Source organism: Oxyura jamaicensis, chromosome 4, assembly GCF_011077185.1.
Source record: "Oxyura jamaicensis isolate SHBP4307 breed ruddy duck chromosome 4, BPBGC_Ojam_1.0, whole genome shotgun sequence".
In the NCBI taxonomy this organism is placed as follows: domain Eukaryota; kingdom Metazoa; phylum Chordata; class Aves; order Anseriformes; family Anatidae; genus Oxyura; species Oxyura jamaicensis.
In genome coordinates, this window is record NC_048896.1 from 8,922,060 (window position 1) to 8,938,564 (window position 16,505).

A 16,505-nucleotide genomic window follows, 5' to 3' on the forward strand; every position below is an offset into this window, starting at 1 on the left:
ACTGCTTCTGGGTTTTGATCTGGCAGAAGTATTTGGTGTCATTCCTCATAAAGATGTGGATGTAATGTAATGTAATGTAATGTAATGTAATGTAATGCTTACAGGAAATGATGGCGCTGAGTTGGTTTGATTTATCCTTAAAGTCAGTAGGTACATCTTAGTACCAAGCTTTTGTGCCTTCAGCAATAGATGCAGCCAAAGATTTTATTGAAAGGAAGAAGAGGGATGTCATGGGAAAAAAAATAGCTTCAACTTAAAAATATATATTTATTTTATTTCTAGACTAATCTTTTGGAGTTTTTCTTTCTCTTCATAGTAGCAGTCTACAGTGCATTTCTGCTATGTCTTTTCTAATTGGGAAACAATTAGATTGCTAAACTGAATATTTCAAAGATTTTTCTTGACTGACAGTTTGATTTCTTCTGACATATATTGTATAATGCAAGCCTGTCTCAGGAATCAGTATCAACAGCAACCTTGTTATGTTGATCCAATGCAGCACCAATAGGTGACAGGTATTGCCCTTTCCCTTTTCTTAGGCCTGCATGGCTGAGAAAAAAAAAAATGCTCCAGATCTGGGAGAGAGAGCGACTGCTCTCGGAATTCCATTTTGAGGTAAAACTAAGTCTTTAAACTATACATCTACATGTGAAGACAATAACGACATTCAAGAAAAAAAAAAGATTCTAAAAGAAATTATTTATTCAAATCTAAAATATATATATATATTTCTAAAAAAAAAAAAAAAAAAAAGACTTTTTAAAATATTTAGAAATGCAGAACATGATGAGATTATGAAATCAGCTGAATAGAAAACCAGCATTCCCATAACATATTACACTCAAGGGAGACAACTCTGTCTGCCACTCACATTCCAACAGTAAGAAATAGTAGATGATCTCTAAAGAAGAAGAAATAGTAGATGATCTCTAAAGCACGAAATTGCAAAGTTTTTAGAACAGCAGCAGTTAGGCGCCCAGGACCAGGCTGTGCAGGGGGATGCTCTCCTTCTGTGCTGCCCTCTCAGCTTGCTCCTGTGCCCAGCTAGCTGCATGCGAGCTGGGAAACAGCAAGCCAGGTCACCCGCTTTCTCTTGTGTGTTTTATAGGAACTTTTCTGACCGTGTCAGACTATTTTTTAACCTACCTTTTTATTTACAAATCTTATCTTGTGTTCTGAGTTAATCTGTCAGCTTTTCTCCTCAACAGCAAGAACATTTAGACAATTAGCCCACTGCCAAGGGAAATCTTGGGATCATTGTCATCAGCTCTAATGACAATGCTATATTAAGGATGTTTTAGGAAGAAGAAATCAATGAAACAGTGCTTTGAAATGACCCAAGGACTTTCCAGCACAGTGATTTAATAACATAGTGAATAAAAAATAAATCTTAGTAAATAGTAGTGGCCTAGAACAGAATCTGCCTGAAGGAATTTTCCAATATTACTTTTATTTGCTTGTCATAATACATTTCAGCTACATTTTCCTTTTTTTCTGTTCCATGTATTATATTAAGGATGAAGGAAAGTTTCCTATTCTATCTGAGCCTTCTTTCTTTTCATGAGACTTCTTTCCTCATTAGTTAACTAGAAATATATTAAAATACAAATATTTAATTAACCAATAGAACAATTTAAGCCAAGTTTCAAAGTGGTTCTTCTAACCATAGGTGGGTGCCTGGAGAAGCAACAAGGAGAAAATCCCTTACTTTGAGACGTGTTTAAATTTTTCTTTCTTCTTTCGTGCAGAGAGGAACCTTGTGATCTCACTCTTTTGTAAAGTAAATCTTCGTCAGATTAAATATGAAGATCCCTATCAGAAGGCACTTGGCTTTGACAAGCCTGACAGAGTCCTATGTATCCTATGGTAATGGCTGGCACTGAAATGAAAAGGACTTGGATAATGTATAAAGAATATTTTAGTACCATGACTCATAAGTAATACAAAGGCAACTCTGGCAATGTCTGTACTAATTACAGACTAGTTGCTATGTTGTTACAATCATGGATATTAAGTGTGTGGGATGCTGAAATGTGTGGGCATTCTGCTAAGCTTGATCTCAGTTCCCTGCAACTAAAATCCTGTCTGTCCCAGCTGGAAAGTGGGCAATGTATGTAGGTGCTGATTGTGACTAAATGTGTTTCTTTGTTGTTGTTGTTGTTTGCTCCTGTCAGTCACAAACTTCTGAGCTGTCAGAAAATGTGAAGGTGATTACATGCAGTGGAATTTAACAGCCGACAGTCCTGTTGCAGGTTGGTGCTCTGGGTTCTTACCTCATTGCACAGCACTGCCACCATGCAGCATTTCCAGACCATTTTGGTCGAAGGGTGGGAGAAGAAACATTTCCTAGCCATGTTCTCTTGGCTCTACGCAGGCAGATGTTTGTCTCGATCCAGGGTTTCAGAGCATGAGATAACATGGGCTGCTGTGGCTTTGAAACACAGACTTGGGTTCAAAAGGCAGGTAGTAAATCTTGGATGGGCAACATGAAGCTGCTGGATGGGAACAAGTGCAACGGGACAGCTTTGCTGAGTGGCTGCCTCTCTAAAGGATGGGCTTCCTAGTGTGGTTAGAGAGGGATGGGCTTGGGCAGTGAGACGTCAAAGTGACTCAAACCTGCAATTTAGTGAACTCAGGTCCAGGTGTGGAATTTGCTCCAGTCTTCATTTCAACAATAAATGAACTGGAAAATTACCCAAGCTCAATTTTCTCTTTCCTTCAGGGTTCTCTCTTCCTAGGTCTGGGTGATTATTTCCCTGAGTGTCATCTTCCCTTGCCCATTCCTGATCTCTCTGTCATTCAGACTTGGAGGGTTTCTTCCTCCCTCTTCTGAAAATGAGGGACTCTCTGTTCATTTTCCACATGCTTTAGGGATGTGAAGCAAAATGTATGAATGCACAGAACAGTGCTCAAAAGCTGCCCGGTCTTGACAATACTATGGGAGTCTTAAAGGTGAAGATTTTTGTACTTAAGTGGTGTTCACTGAGGAAGGCAGTCCCTGTGCTGGGAAACCGGTGCACAAAAAATACATCTATGGCTATTAACTACCCAACGCTACCGTAAGATAATGTTTTAAAATCATCTGAAATATGCCAGAAAGCTAAAAGCTTGCAGACTACATCAGGTAAGGAGAATAAAAGATGTATGTATGATTTGGGGAAACAGGGGAGGAAGGGAGGTTTTGTTTTTGGATTAATGTCTTCAGTAACAGAGCACCAAGACAGGACAGAAAATTCTTCTTGTACTGTGACCACCTTCTCTAATCACACTAATGTGGCTGTAATGAAAATAACATTTAGCCTGTCATTACTCCCCATGTGATGCTCCCCTAGATTCCCTACTTTGTTGCCAACATTCAGGCTAAAAAAACCAGGGATATTTTTCAAACATCTCAATTGTAATAATGAGAACAAGTTGCCAGCAGACTGCACTAGAGTGCATTTGCTTTGGCACCAGCTCTTACATGCTGTATGGTACAGGGTGCCAGCAGAGGCTGAGCTGGAGTAGAGACAGGGCTCTGCAGGGCCCAGCTTTGCTGCTGCCCAGGGACTGGCGAGGGGACAGGCCCCCAACAGCAGAGCATGCCTTGCTGGGTCTCTCTTGAAGCTCTTTAGCACTTGGTGTCTCTCTAAGCCATCAGAGTACTGCAGAGATTCACAGATTATGCTGTGAATAAATCACACTGAAACTGATGATGTTCCCTGTTCTAATATCTGATCACTGTTTGGGTAAGGTATCCTTCATATCTGGCAGGTTCACTATACCACTGTTTTCAATGCACTGTTTTTGTGTGTGTGGTTTTTCTTTTGTTTGTTTATTTGCTTGTTTTTAAATTTAACTAGAACACTCTGTAAACTCTACTGTGAGCACCAACATCTTGTTAGATCCTCTGCAGGTTGAAGCTGGCATGTACTTCCTTCGCTGTTTCCCCTTAAAAGGTAGACAAGCTTAGGCCAACCACAAGAACATTTTCCTGCTGTTTCTACAAGCGTATTTGAACTATATAGCCACAAAATCGCCTTAACTTTTGTTTCTGTTTTAGAGAATGTAATTCCCCATATAAAATGAAATGAATATTTGCAGCTATAGCAATTACATGGCCTATTATTTAGCCCCTGAACGCATGCACAAGGTATATTGGAGAATGTCTGCTTTGCCCTACGCCTTAATGGGGAGCTGAACGTAACAAAAGCCCAACTTCATGTGAGTGAATATTCATGTGTTTGCGCAATTGAAACTTTTGCATTATTAATATTCCTAGGAGCACTTAGAGTATTTCTTTTCTTCCAAAGGCATAATGGGAGGTTTCCTGGGACAGTCTCTGGATGTTAAAACTTTGAGCAGTACACAGGCTGTTATTCAGAGAATGGTCTGAATGTAATGTTGCAGTGAGAGCCCATGGGCACAGTGGCACACAGGGACACCCCGGCTTCAGTGTGGTTTTATCCTGCACATCTACTGCCTGCCCACAGGCAGCAGCCAGGCACCTTCACCTGCAGCTGAGGTTTCCCTGGTGTTGCTCTGGCACTGCCAGAGGTAATGAAAACTCTTAATTTCTTGTAAAGGGCCAGTGTAATTTGTGCAACGTGCAGAGTTACTCACAGTGGCATTTCCAGGAGGCTGTAATCAGGGAGAGCTTTAAAAACATTGGGAGCTCTGCCAAAGCAAGGGCCACAGCAACAAATGAACCAAGGCAGTATGGGGAGAAAGGGAGGAGCTGTTCCCACTCCCAGGTGGCCCTGTGACATCCCAATTTCCACTTGCAAGGAGTAAAAATCTAGCCAGGAGAAAGGAGCAGGGCTCCCACTCTACTTCCCCAGGAGACAGGGACATGCTTGTTTTGCCTAAACGCTGGTATCTCCTTGTAGTGCCTACAATATGTGGAGGCTTGGGAGAGCTGGCAGAACCTGATCCTTTTTGCTGGTGTGAATCCTGGTGAAGGTGAGCAGTAAATGCACCCCAGTGCCAGGGTGATGTTGGGGTGTGATTCTGTGGATGTGACAGCCGCATTGGCTGAAGCCTGTCCCTATTTTGCAGGCTGAATTATTTCCAACCCCTCATACAGGGTGTGCAGAAGCAGGAGGGATGTTGCTTTTGCATGGGCAGTGTTCTGCAAAAAGCTCCATAGCAAAGACAGGTGCTAATAACAGCTGCATTGCCCCTGTCCCTCCCATATTGTGCACTTCCCCTGCAGCTCTGCAGCACAACCCCTGCTGGTGCCAGGGATTCCTTGCTGACAGCTCCATCATAGGCCAGAAAGAAATCCAAGTTGTCACAATGAGAAGACCGCACAAACACAGCGATCTGAGTTACCAGATATAGGCTGCAGAGAATTAGCCTTATGTATTACTTGAGAAGGTTAACAGTGGCAAAAACACATGGCCTGCAGGCAGTAGTGTTATTTCAATAAACAGACAAATGACCTGGTGTCCCCATCCAGGAATGTTTTGAAACGTCTTTGGATACCAACTCTGTCAGACAACGTCAGTGCACCACATGTTGGGTAAATGGGCGGACAGCTGTGCCTGCACACCTGCTCAGCTGCTGCTTGTGCTCACGCTGCAGGACTGGACGTCCCACGAGAGGCTGTGCCAACCAGGTGTCCTTCACATGTTGTGGCACTGCTGCCACATAACTCTTGCTGAGTGGGCCCTGTCAAACATTCCCGTACTTAAATAAGGAAAGGCAGTAACCAAGCTCCAGTAATTGCATTCACTCTCCTAGTAAAGTTTTAAAGGCTTATTAGTGAGAGTTATGCAACCCACACCCTAAAGCAGCCTGCAAGAATTATCTTTTTGCAAATAAAAGTGTAGTATCTATTCATTGCATGTCAGTGTGGTGTGGGTTGAATATCAACTGCCCATTGTGCTCTGTAGTGTGCTTGTGTTTGACTTTCAACATGAGGTGAGAGCAGATCCTACCTTAAATATTCACGAAGAAATGTCAGCATAGATGAGACAATACAGGGGGAGGGATGGAGGTGGGCTTGCATAAATCATTTACGGTGATGAAGCATGAATAACTATTCTGGTCACATCATTCTCAACAATACTAGTTTAATAATGTGATGCAGATCTTTTATTTAATGGTAACCTCTAAATAAAACAAGCAATTCTTGTTAAGAACATATTGGGTTGGGAAACCTAGCTGACAGCTTACAATTTTAAGAATTGTCATGGGACTTGCACTAATTAACCCTATGCGGAGAATTCTTCCTATTGCAAGCTCCATTAAAATTTGTTTTCAGAAATTAAGGACCTTCACTGCTGATGAAAGCAAGGGCCCAGCTGCCTGTCTCTGTGTAGTTTGGAATCTCATAATTTCAGAAATATTTGAAATACCTGAGCACCCAGGGTAAGACAGAGCAGCCTTGAAAGATGATACTTTTTCCAGCCAAAGGTGAATTTTATATTCCTTTCATGTACTGTGCAGCTGTACTGGTGATGGCACTCAAGGACTTTAAGGGGACAGATATATTAGCTTAAAAAAAAAAACTCTTGAAAGATGTTTTCTGAGGACTTCGGGTTCTCTGTAGATTCATGTCTGCCTTTGCTTTCTGCAGCCACCTTTAATTCTGAACTGCTGGCTCAGCTTGCTTTACAATCGCCTTTGGCATGCTACAGATGTGTGCAGCTGCGTTGGCGACTGTGGAAATTTCTTGTTCCTGGGTAAGTTGCTCACACTCATCACAGGCATCTGAGCTGCCCCATCATCCTCCTCCATGTGCTGCCTCCTGGGGTGGCTGTGTGGGTCTGGGCACAGTTTTTGCATCTGAGAGCAGCTTGATATACACAAATTATTTTTGCTATTTTGTACTGGATAATATCAGATACTTGCATGATCCCCTTGCTTAAATCACTGCTAACCTAATGTGATGAATATTCTTTCCTTTCTTTTCTTGTCTGCAGGATTTGATATAATGATTTCTCTTGCTACAACCATTGCATATGACTTTACATATGAGGCTTTCTCCATTACCACGTTTTTGTCAATGTACTAACAAGTCGCCTTTTCTCGTTTATCTCCCCTTCTATACTTTTCCAGGTGTTGTATTGTGCTTTGTGATGTGCTAAGAGGCTTATACTTTCAAGCATTCCTTATGATTCTTGAAAAATCAGTTTCTTTTTGGCCTCCCTTTGACTCTGTATCTCCAATGTAAACTTTGCACTAACATAACATATACCATGGTTGTTGTGCCCTGGCTTGTCCCACTGCCCTTCTCCAACTGGTCATAGGCGATGTATTAATGGCTCAAGGATAAAGAAGGAAAAAATATGTCTAGTCTTAGCACAGCACACAGTTGTGGTGTGTAGCAGAATTAGACACATAATACCATTCCCTGTCTCCTCTGTGGGAGACCATGACTGGAAAACCAAGAAGGCAACAATGCTGCAACTATGCTCCACTGGCTCTGCACCAATCCATCTGCAACACATTAAAGGAAACAACCATTGATGCTTAGACCAGTGGTTGTATGTCCTGGGTAGCCAAAATTAGTTGAAGAAATCAATGCTGAAAGAGCAAAGGAGTCACATCGGTGTTTTATACAGTGTTAGAGGGAGCAGGTTGGCTTGTGGGATTAACACTGGAACAGGGCCAAAAATTCAGCATGGGGACACGAGTAGGAAGTTAATTGTTCTGTACTAAGAGATGTCATTAGAGAACCACTTCTGTCTCTAACATTTGTTGGCATGGCGAATCTGAGCTGCCAGGTGTCATCATAAACTACAAATGACAGTCAACATCAAGAAAAAAATGTCTTGAAGATACTGGGCTTATGTCTCAACTAGTGAGACATCTGAAAAAAAGGCATTTTTGTAAATTTGTGAATTTTTGTAATACCTGGGATAATTTTATCAGAGAGGGATTTATGTGGTGATGCATTACATTAGCCTAGTGCTGTGCAAGACATACGGAAATTAGTGATGGACTAGATTTCAGAAAGCTTATAAAAAGTTTCTTGCAAGAACTTTAACCTTCATAGCGGAGGAATCCATTAAAATAAGTATTAAAGTAATCCTTGGTTGGTACTGTAGTAAGAAATATGCTAGTGATTAATGGGTTTGGGTTAGTTTCTTAATAGTTTAATACATAGCTGAACAGAACATATCCCTGATAATGGCAAACACAAGACCTCACTCTGCTGTAAGAAAATTTGGATGTGGAGTTGAGAAAGTTGCATGTGTTTTCTCAGCTGCACAAAAACTTCACTAAGGGCAAGACACTCTGCCAAAGCCCTTCCCATCTTCCCTGCTGTGTGCATTGCAGTTCAGCCCTGGCATGGTTGCTATCAGAAGCCCAAGATGTCTTCTGTGAGGCAGATCACACCACTTAAATTGTTTTAGTTTTGCTTTGTGCAGTTGTTGCTTCGTGCAGTTACATCTCATGCACAAAAATTGCCTCGAATGCACTTTGGCTCTGCTCAGAGATGCACAGTGCCAGCTAGATCCCTGGGCACCAGTGTCCCATGCATCGTGTGTCCTATGTCTGCTCACACAGCCAGAGTTCTTGTGGTAGCAGCACTGGCATTTTACCCTCACACATGTCCCTGGCTGGGTCAGGACTCAGTTTTTCCCATGTAGTGGTTTCCTCAGTGTCAGAACAGATTATTCTGCCAGTGCAGTGATCTGACAGTCTTGTCTATGCTGTTTTATGGAGCCTGGCTGCCTAATGTCACCCAGCATAATTTTCAGGGCTGGAAATAGCAGCTTAATGGTGAAAGTGCAAATCTGATTTTCCTGTCGGACACTCATAGCACTGGCAGTGCGTGGGGCTTGCTGACTCCGCAGGGAACAAGATCACTGTGAAAAGATTCATCACCAGTGACGAGTGCTGGAATATATATGTCTACACTGAAAAACATTGCCAACAGCCTGCATTTTTAGCTGCTGGTAAGAAGTTTAATGCTGCTGCATAGAAGGAATTTCACTCGTAGCGCAAGGAAAATTCACTTCCCCTGTGAACCTGCCTTGTTCTCTGTGGATCCTTTTGCTGTCATTGGTAAATGCCAGGAATGAAGTTACATGGTCTGATAGTACCATTTTTTTTATGAGCAGTATTGGATGAAGGCTAGGGAACCAAAGGCTGTTAAGGGTCCTGTGCAGGGTCGTGGCTGGGCCAGAGTGGGTGTCTGGCCTCTCAGGGCAGCTCTCACTGCTGTCCCATGCAGTATTAGCCTTCCAGGGACTACAATTACCCAAGGGCAAGAGTTCATCCTCTGCTAGAGGTGTTGTTAGATAAGCTAGAAACTCATCCCTTTACAGGTTTGCTGGTAGAATTGTTCCATTGTCACTGTTGTTCTGATACGGGTCTTCAATTTGATGTACACTTTGATGTACACGTATATTTGACACTTGCTTTTTGTTCTTCTTAAAATAAATCTCCAACTCATCCACCCACTTCTGATATGTTACCTGAATTTAAATAGAGAAGTGCTGGCAATTCCAGTTGCTGCCTATTCAGCACAACTCATTGTGTGATGGCATTTTCCATCACTAATCACAAAAGCTGCAAGAATTACGTTAGCTCTGTTGACCAAGGAAGGCCATTACCCTTGGCTGCAGCAGCTGTTGGAAGGAATGACGAGACCATTGGTGTGCATCACATAGCAAGTTTGAGAGCTTTCATTGCCTCCCACCTTTCTTTTCCAGATGTCAGGTGTTAGTGAAATGTGCCAGGGTTTCAGACCGGTAATCACAACAATCTGAGCAGAGAACAAGCTGTCATAATCCACTGTACTAATGAAAATTATGATGACACCACAACAGATATTCTTGCCAACCTGATCATCTCACACCACCATGGCATAAAGTTATTTAAAGATTAATGTTCTTAGTAGCAAATACAAGCTTAGGAACAATTTCTGCAAGTGATTAAACACCACAGCAAAGTGGAGTTGTATGGAGAATTCAGTAGTTGTTTGGTAAGCAAGCATTCCTCTAAACACCACCATTATTTCTATTGTATTAGAGAAAACAAATTCAACAAAGCGTGACAGAATAAAAGGGAAGGCCAGAAAAGTGATGGGAATTCAGTGTGGCTGCCACTCAGCATTTCACTGGGAGAGATGTAAAGGGGGATGCATACTTGGACACATACCCAATTACCTCATTGAGGATTATGAAGTTTGAAAATGTACTGGAAGGAAAAGGATTAGAGAAATCTTCTGAGGAAGGGGACATGATGCAGACTTTCTGTGGTGTGCAAGCTGAGGACCTGTGCAAGGGTAAAAGGGAAGATGTTCTTGGTCTCCCTATCCCTGATATTCAGCCATCACCACATGAATAAATACCTATATTTACTTCATCATCTTCTGGGGAGAGTGTGTAGAAGAAAGAATCCACAAAGGTTTATCGGGGGAATAAGGAACATGAATTCAGATTAGTTTTAAGCAGCTGTAAGAACTAGTTTGTGTGATTTGATCTACTTCAAACTCTATCCCCAGTGGTGACTCATGAAGCAGAATGTCAAACTATAGTAAATTCAAGGAATAGATACAGCATTAAAAGACTGAAGGAAAGCCAAAATGAATGTGAAAGTGGGCAGTCAAAAGGAAAAGGAACAGGGAAGCTGGTGAGAGGATGGAGGGAGAACAAAGGGAATCTGAGGCAAGAAGGTGAACTGGGAACATGACAATGTGTTGGATTCAACAGAAGTCTTCTCATATTTCATTATGTATTCTCTATTAGCTTATTTGAAAGTAATGTTTCTCAGAAGAAATTTGAAAAGTATTCTGAAGGAGGAGTGGGAGCTTCAGGCGGGCAAAGGGAGAAATCTGTTCAGATCAGTTTCTTCCTGGCTTGTAGACAAGACCAGGGGAATAAACACTTGAAAAGTAGTACATCACAACTTGCACTTACCAGTCAGCTAAACATCTATTTTCTATGTTTCTGTGCTGTACAGAAATAAAACAAATCACATCACATTACAAAGGTAGTACTTTATCTAGAGAATGGGTGACTCATGGTCTTGCAAAGGGCCTCTGACAATACTTATTGCCAGCTTACTGCTAACAGCCCTGCAAATACTCTGAGATGTTTGCAGTCAGCCTATATGTGCTGGGAAGAATTCTAGTCTGATTTTGGAAGGAAATGAGGTGTTTGCAATCAGCATAGATTTTTCTCCCTATGCTTGTCCCTGGCCATCTTCTAATCAAGTCTGACAGCATGGATTTCCATCAGCCAAATTTCACCAGACTATGGGACTTTGCTATCTGTATAGCAAGGAAGACCTGCAAGTCCCAAGGGCACAGCTAATGTGGTTAGGATCATAACTCTGAAGATATCTCAACCCTCAGCTCTGCAGAGATTTCTGCAGATCCCTAACACAGAAATGCCCTTCACTTCACAGCCACTTACTTGTTAATTGCTCCCTAGATCCAGGAAACCTGTGTGTAACCAGCAGTGTAATAGGGATCTGTGTGTTACCCAGAGACATGGAAATGGCTGCTGGTGGTTTAAAACATTAGCCAGATCCATGCAGTTTCAGCACAGATTTCTCTGCCTTGCATCCGCTAGTATGTCCAGGTCTAGGGTGCTGATGGTGGCTCTTCTCAGCATTATTCTCAGTCCAAGTTGTCTCTTCAAGTAGCAGAAAACCACACTAAGGCAGCTTTGGTGGCTTCAGACCTGCTCAGCTGCGTGCTTTTCAAGTGCCTTGTGGGTACTGAAGGACTGACAGCATGGACATGATAAGCTAAGTGTCTGTATTTATAATGCACGAGGGCTCTTGTTATTGCACAACATACTAAAGCATTTACTGTACATTTCTCTCTATTGATCCAGAATCACTTTATTTCCTTTCCTGGGATTTTATGCCTCTCTTTCAGTCAAGGCAAAAAGAATATATCTTTCCTGTGCAAGAAGGTATTAAATTGTCTGTAGAGTCATTTCACTCACACTAGAATCTCCAAGAAATTGCATGTGTGTGCCTGGAGTCAGCACTCACAAAGGTGCTAAAGGAGCAGCGGCAGCACAGAGCTGTGCTGCACTTTCTGGGGGAGAGGCAGAGCTCCAGCTTCTCACCTGAAGTGTTGTCTGTCTGATCTGAGCTCCATTAGCCATAGGGAAAAGCTTACCAGCCTGCATGGAATACTTTGGAAGAAGTTAAGTGTCAGCACGTGCTCTATGAACTCTCTTGTATGCTGGGAATCTCCCTTTCGGGAAAATCCAAGGAATTAACCAAGAAAGAGGGGAAGGAAGTGTTTTGAGTTTGAAGGGGACAAGGGAAATGCAAATTGGAGAAAACTTTCAGAAAAGCATTGGATATATGATAGTGCTCTTCAAGCCCTGTCTAGCATCTTAAATGTAGCTTGCAAGGAAAACAAACAAACAAACAAAAAAAAACAAAAAACAAACAAACAAACAAACAAAAAAAAACACCATACTGGGAGTGCTGTATCAGTACATTTTACATAGTCCTTCTCACTATGATGTCTGGATGGTTCCCAAGCGTGAGCAGTCTGGAAATAAAAACGTGTCTGATCAATAAAATGAAATGACTTGAAGAAATCTGAGTTTAGTGCTCTGTAAGTCCTAATTGGCTTTGCAAGTATCAGAGGTAGCCTTGCCCTTTGCGGCTTAGCTGTTAGAGTGATGTGCAAGGCTGTTGCAAGATAACAGCAGGCAGGGGTGACCCTGGTACTCCTGACAGCACAGAAGACAAAGACCACTAGTGAAATCCACGGTGAGAAGGGCCTGCAAGGTCAAAATGTCCCTGTGGCACCTGATGAGTTGAGGTTTTTGTACCCTGCCTAGGTATTTCAGTATAACACTGACTTTCTCTACATCAGACGTTGACTAATACCTATTTGTAGATCTGCATGCCAGCTGCTTCATTTCTTTTTCCAAAGACATGAGACACAGACACACAAATCTCTAACACAGGTGAATTAATAAGAAGGCAAGTATAAGTATTCAAACAGTGTGAGCTATTTAAATACAGAAGTTAAACAAAATCTATCCCAACTGGCTTTCAACCCTCAGCCCCATGATCTAAAAATCAATTGATTTTTACTTACTGAATGCTAAAAACTCCAGAGGAGAGGCTTCTCTGTTCTCAGTAGTGTATGTGGGCAGAATAAACTTCAGAGGTTTTACAGGGGTTAGCTAAGAGAGACAGGCCAGCAGAGTACAAGCATCTCCTTCCACAAGACCTCTGGTCACCTCTGGTGTACAGACCTGCACTTTCAGCAGTACCACTACAACATTTGCAGAGTAAAATTCAGAAGGAGTCAGGTTTGAATGTTATTTCCAGCAATGCCCAGCAGCACTCCCAAAGATATGTTTGGGATCACTGCCACAAGATCGACAGAAGCTCCCAGGGGGATTCTCCCACTCCCCCGAGCAGACAGCACTGCAAGGTGGATATGAGCTGGTGAGTGAGAATTGTCTCCTTGGATGCATGCAGCCATGTCACTCTTCGAAGTCTACATGTTTAATTGCCTGTATTTTGTAACCTGGCTCTGAAAACTCACTTTGAGCTGAAGTGTGACATTACTCACTTGTAATGAGAAAATCACGGCCTTGTCCACTGAAAAATTCTGATTATACAAATTCAAAATGAGCTCTGCATATCTAAACACTTTTAAATAAAACACTTGATGTTAGTGAGGAGTGAATGATGACAATTCAAGAAGAGAACATGAGGGAGCAGCTTTGCAGTTGGCACTCTCCACTGCTACAGGGAAAGCTGTTGGGATGATGAGTGCTGATGTGCCCCAGGGCCAGCCACCAGCCAGACCCCTTTTACAGGGGGAAGACCTGAATAAATTTTTTTCCACCTTCAAGTGAACGTGGTATTGAGCCACTCCTCTGATCAGACACAGAAGGCACTGCTTTGCAGGATGTAATGTGTTCTCTACTGGCGTTCAGCCCACCACAGCACCAGATCCTCACCACTAACCACCATCCCAGGGTCTCCAGAGCTGTAAGCACAAAACAAGGGCTAGACTAATCCAGAAATGTGCTGCATCTAGGGACAGCTCATAGGGTTTCCTAAAAAGCATGCAAGATGTACATTTCATTTCCACAGGCAGGTCTCCACAAAGCCACTGCAAAGCTGGACTGACCCTCACACATCTCGCTCCCATGGCTGTAAAACCACAGCCATCAATCAAGTGGTTTCCACAGTGGCTTTGCAACTTCTCAAAGAAGCTGGTTGGTGCTAACCTTAGGGGTTTTATGTGATTTGACAGCAAGTGGCCACAGCTGTGCGATTTGCTAAGCCTTGGGAGAACAGGAATGTCAGCAAAGAGATAGAGATCTCTTTTATTTGAAACCTTGCCAAAAAAGAAAAAAGAAACAAACCAAAAGTAAAATTTTGTTTTTATACAGCCCTTGAAATAAATCCTCCAACAGCAAAAATATGATAACTAGCAACAGTGGTGCCTAGGGTGATATGCTACTGTATAATCTTATGATGTCATGGTAAATAACTAGAGTCACTTCCTTGTAATGTACTTATCACTTTATCGGGATAAACATTAGAGAATACATCACATTTCTTTATGTTTTTCACTTCCTATTAAACTCCTGGCTGCTTCAGTGAGCCCTCTGCACACAGCTTGACTGCAAACTGGTGATCTGTAACTTTCTACAGTACAATATGATCATTTCTCAAGTCCTGTTCAACTCTACATGTAACTTTTCATGGGCAAAGACGGATGCCATGAGCAAAATGCAGGCACGGGCAAAATTTATCTCAATTTATCCTGGACAGAAAAAGTAACTGAGGATACCTTGCTGAAAGCAAAATATACTGCTTGAATGAATTTACAATAAGTAATAAAATAGAGCAAGGAGAGACCATTTACTGTAGGGAAAGAAGGTAATATATGATGTCAGTAATTCACTTTAAAATGATGCTATTAAGTAGGTATAAAGGTGATCATCACCTTTTTTTAGGCATTAAAGATATATTTATAAGCCAGTTGATAAGTGACATCTAGAGCCACTTCTAATTTCTTCCAGAAGAAACTATATATGTTTTATGCCATTTACAAGTCTGGTAGTTCTCACTGCTGTAGTGGATGGCCAAGGCAAGCCCACATGTGAAGACAAAGTCTACTGTCCTCAGGACCAGGTTAAAACTACAGGAAAGCAAAATGTCTTACATAATCTATAGAGGAGATGCTGAGGCCAGGCCACAAATTAAATCAGTTCTTCTGGCATTAGTTTTCAGGCTGATGCACAGATGCATCTTCATCCCAGCACTGCAGAAACTGAACAAGAAATGTTGTCACAGGCATTACGAGCCAGTGATGCCTAGCCAGCAGCATCCTGTTACAAAACCCGGTTACTTAGGATAGATTTAAAAGGGAATAATTTTACATAATGAGGCATCTATAGACATCTTATATACATTGGCTCTTTGCAGCTTTGGTCTAGTTTTGGAGAAAGCACTTGGTTTGCCTTTTGGTTCCTCAGTGTAAAATCGCTATCCAGCTTACCCTCCACTCCATTTGTCCTGAGAAGTCCTTAGTCCTGGAGAGGTCATTTTGACCCCTGTTCCCCATATGTCTACTACAAATTTCTAATTCTTCTTTTTTGAATGTGGGCATTGGGAATTATACAGAATATCCTTTCACAACTGGAGTAACACTACCCTGTCCCTACAGGGATAAGGAAGTGCAGAAATGCTGTGATCTTGCCAAATCTTCCTATATCCAGTAATGTCTGTGGAGCTGCAGCTCCTGAAGGCGGTTACCTGGGCTTCTCACTGTCTGCTTTGCTTCCCTGAAAAGCTCAGAGGAAAGCCTGGATATATGCACCCTGAATACTCAAATCCTAGAAGGAAAAAAAAATAAAGCAACAAGAACAACAAAAACACAGCTATATTACTTTCTAAATCTCGTGACTTGTAAGTCAGTATCATGATTTCAGAGCAGTAGGATGCCTTGATGAATGAACCGCCCCGAAATATAAATCAGCTGGAGACAACATTCATCCCACTTCATATTTATCATCATATTACTCTAACACATATGCATACACACATTTTAAATAGCCATTTTCAAACAATAACTGGGCTAATTAGAGTTCATTTCTGAATGGGGTTTTCCAAGGTAGCTCGTTCTGTCACAGCCACAGCTGGATCATGGCAGTGCAACCAGCACACCAGGGGGACACCCAGCACAACTCCACATCAGCTTTCATTCCTGTCAATATTCTACATTAGAGAAGGCTGAGCAGCAAGTGCAGCAGATGCAGACTAGCAACATCAGAATCAGCAGTGTCGCTGTATCAGATGGGCTGGAGAAGGGTTTCTTTGGAAGAATCCCTGAATCCCTTGATGAAATGACCACTGTCTCAATGTTTTCTGTATTTAAGCCCATAGATTCTTTCCCATGCTCATCAAGAAGAGGTTAGGCTCTGGCCTTGCAGGGCAGAGAGGATTATTAACCTCCAGAGAAGGCACTCTAATTGATCATGGTTTCTGTAAGTCCATTATAAATATTGTTTTACAATTAAACTCTCCCCATCAAAGCAGAAGCAGCCTTATTAGAT

At 42.0% G+C, this 16,505-nt stretch overlaps 2 long non-coding RNA genes across 3 annotated transcripts in view; both read right to left on the reverse strand.

The window, feature by feature from the left end:
• LOC118166552 overlaps positions 1–16,505 on the reverse strand; it is a 90,721-nt gene that overhangs the window by 43,835 nt on the left and 30,381 nt on the right. The window lies entirely within an intron of this gene.
• On the reverse strand, positions 11,086–14,146 carry LOC118166553. Of its 2 annotated transcripts, none has more exons than XR_004750572.1 (3): positions 14,069–14,146; positions 13,019–13,198; positions 11,086–12,080 (listed from the first exon to the last, which is right to left on the reverse strand). It is a non-coding gene; the product is annotated as an uncharacterized LOC118166553 (long non-coding RNA). The 2 variants fall into 2 exon arrangements; XR_004750573.1 differs by having other exon boundaries at positions 13,019–13,178; positions 14,069–14,137.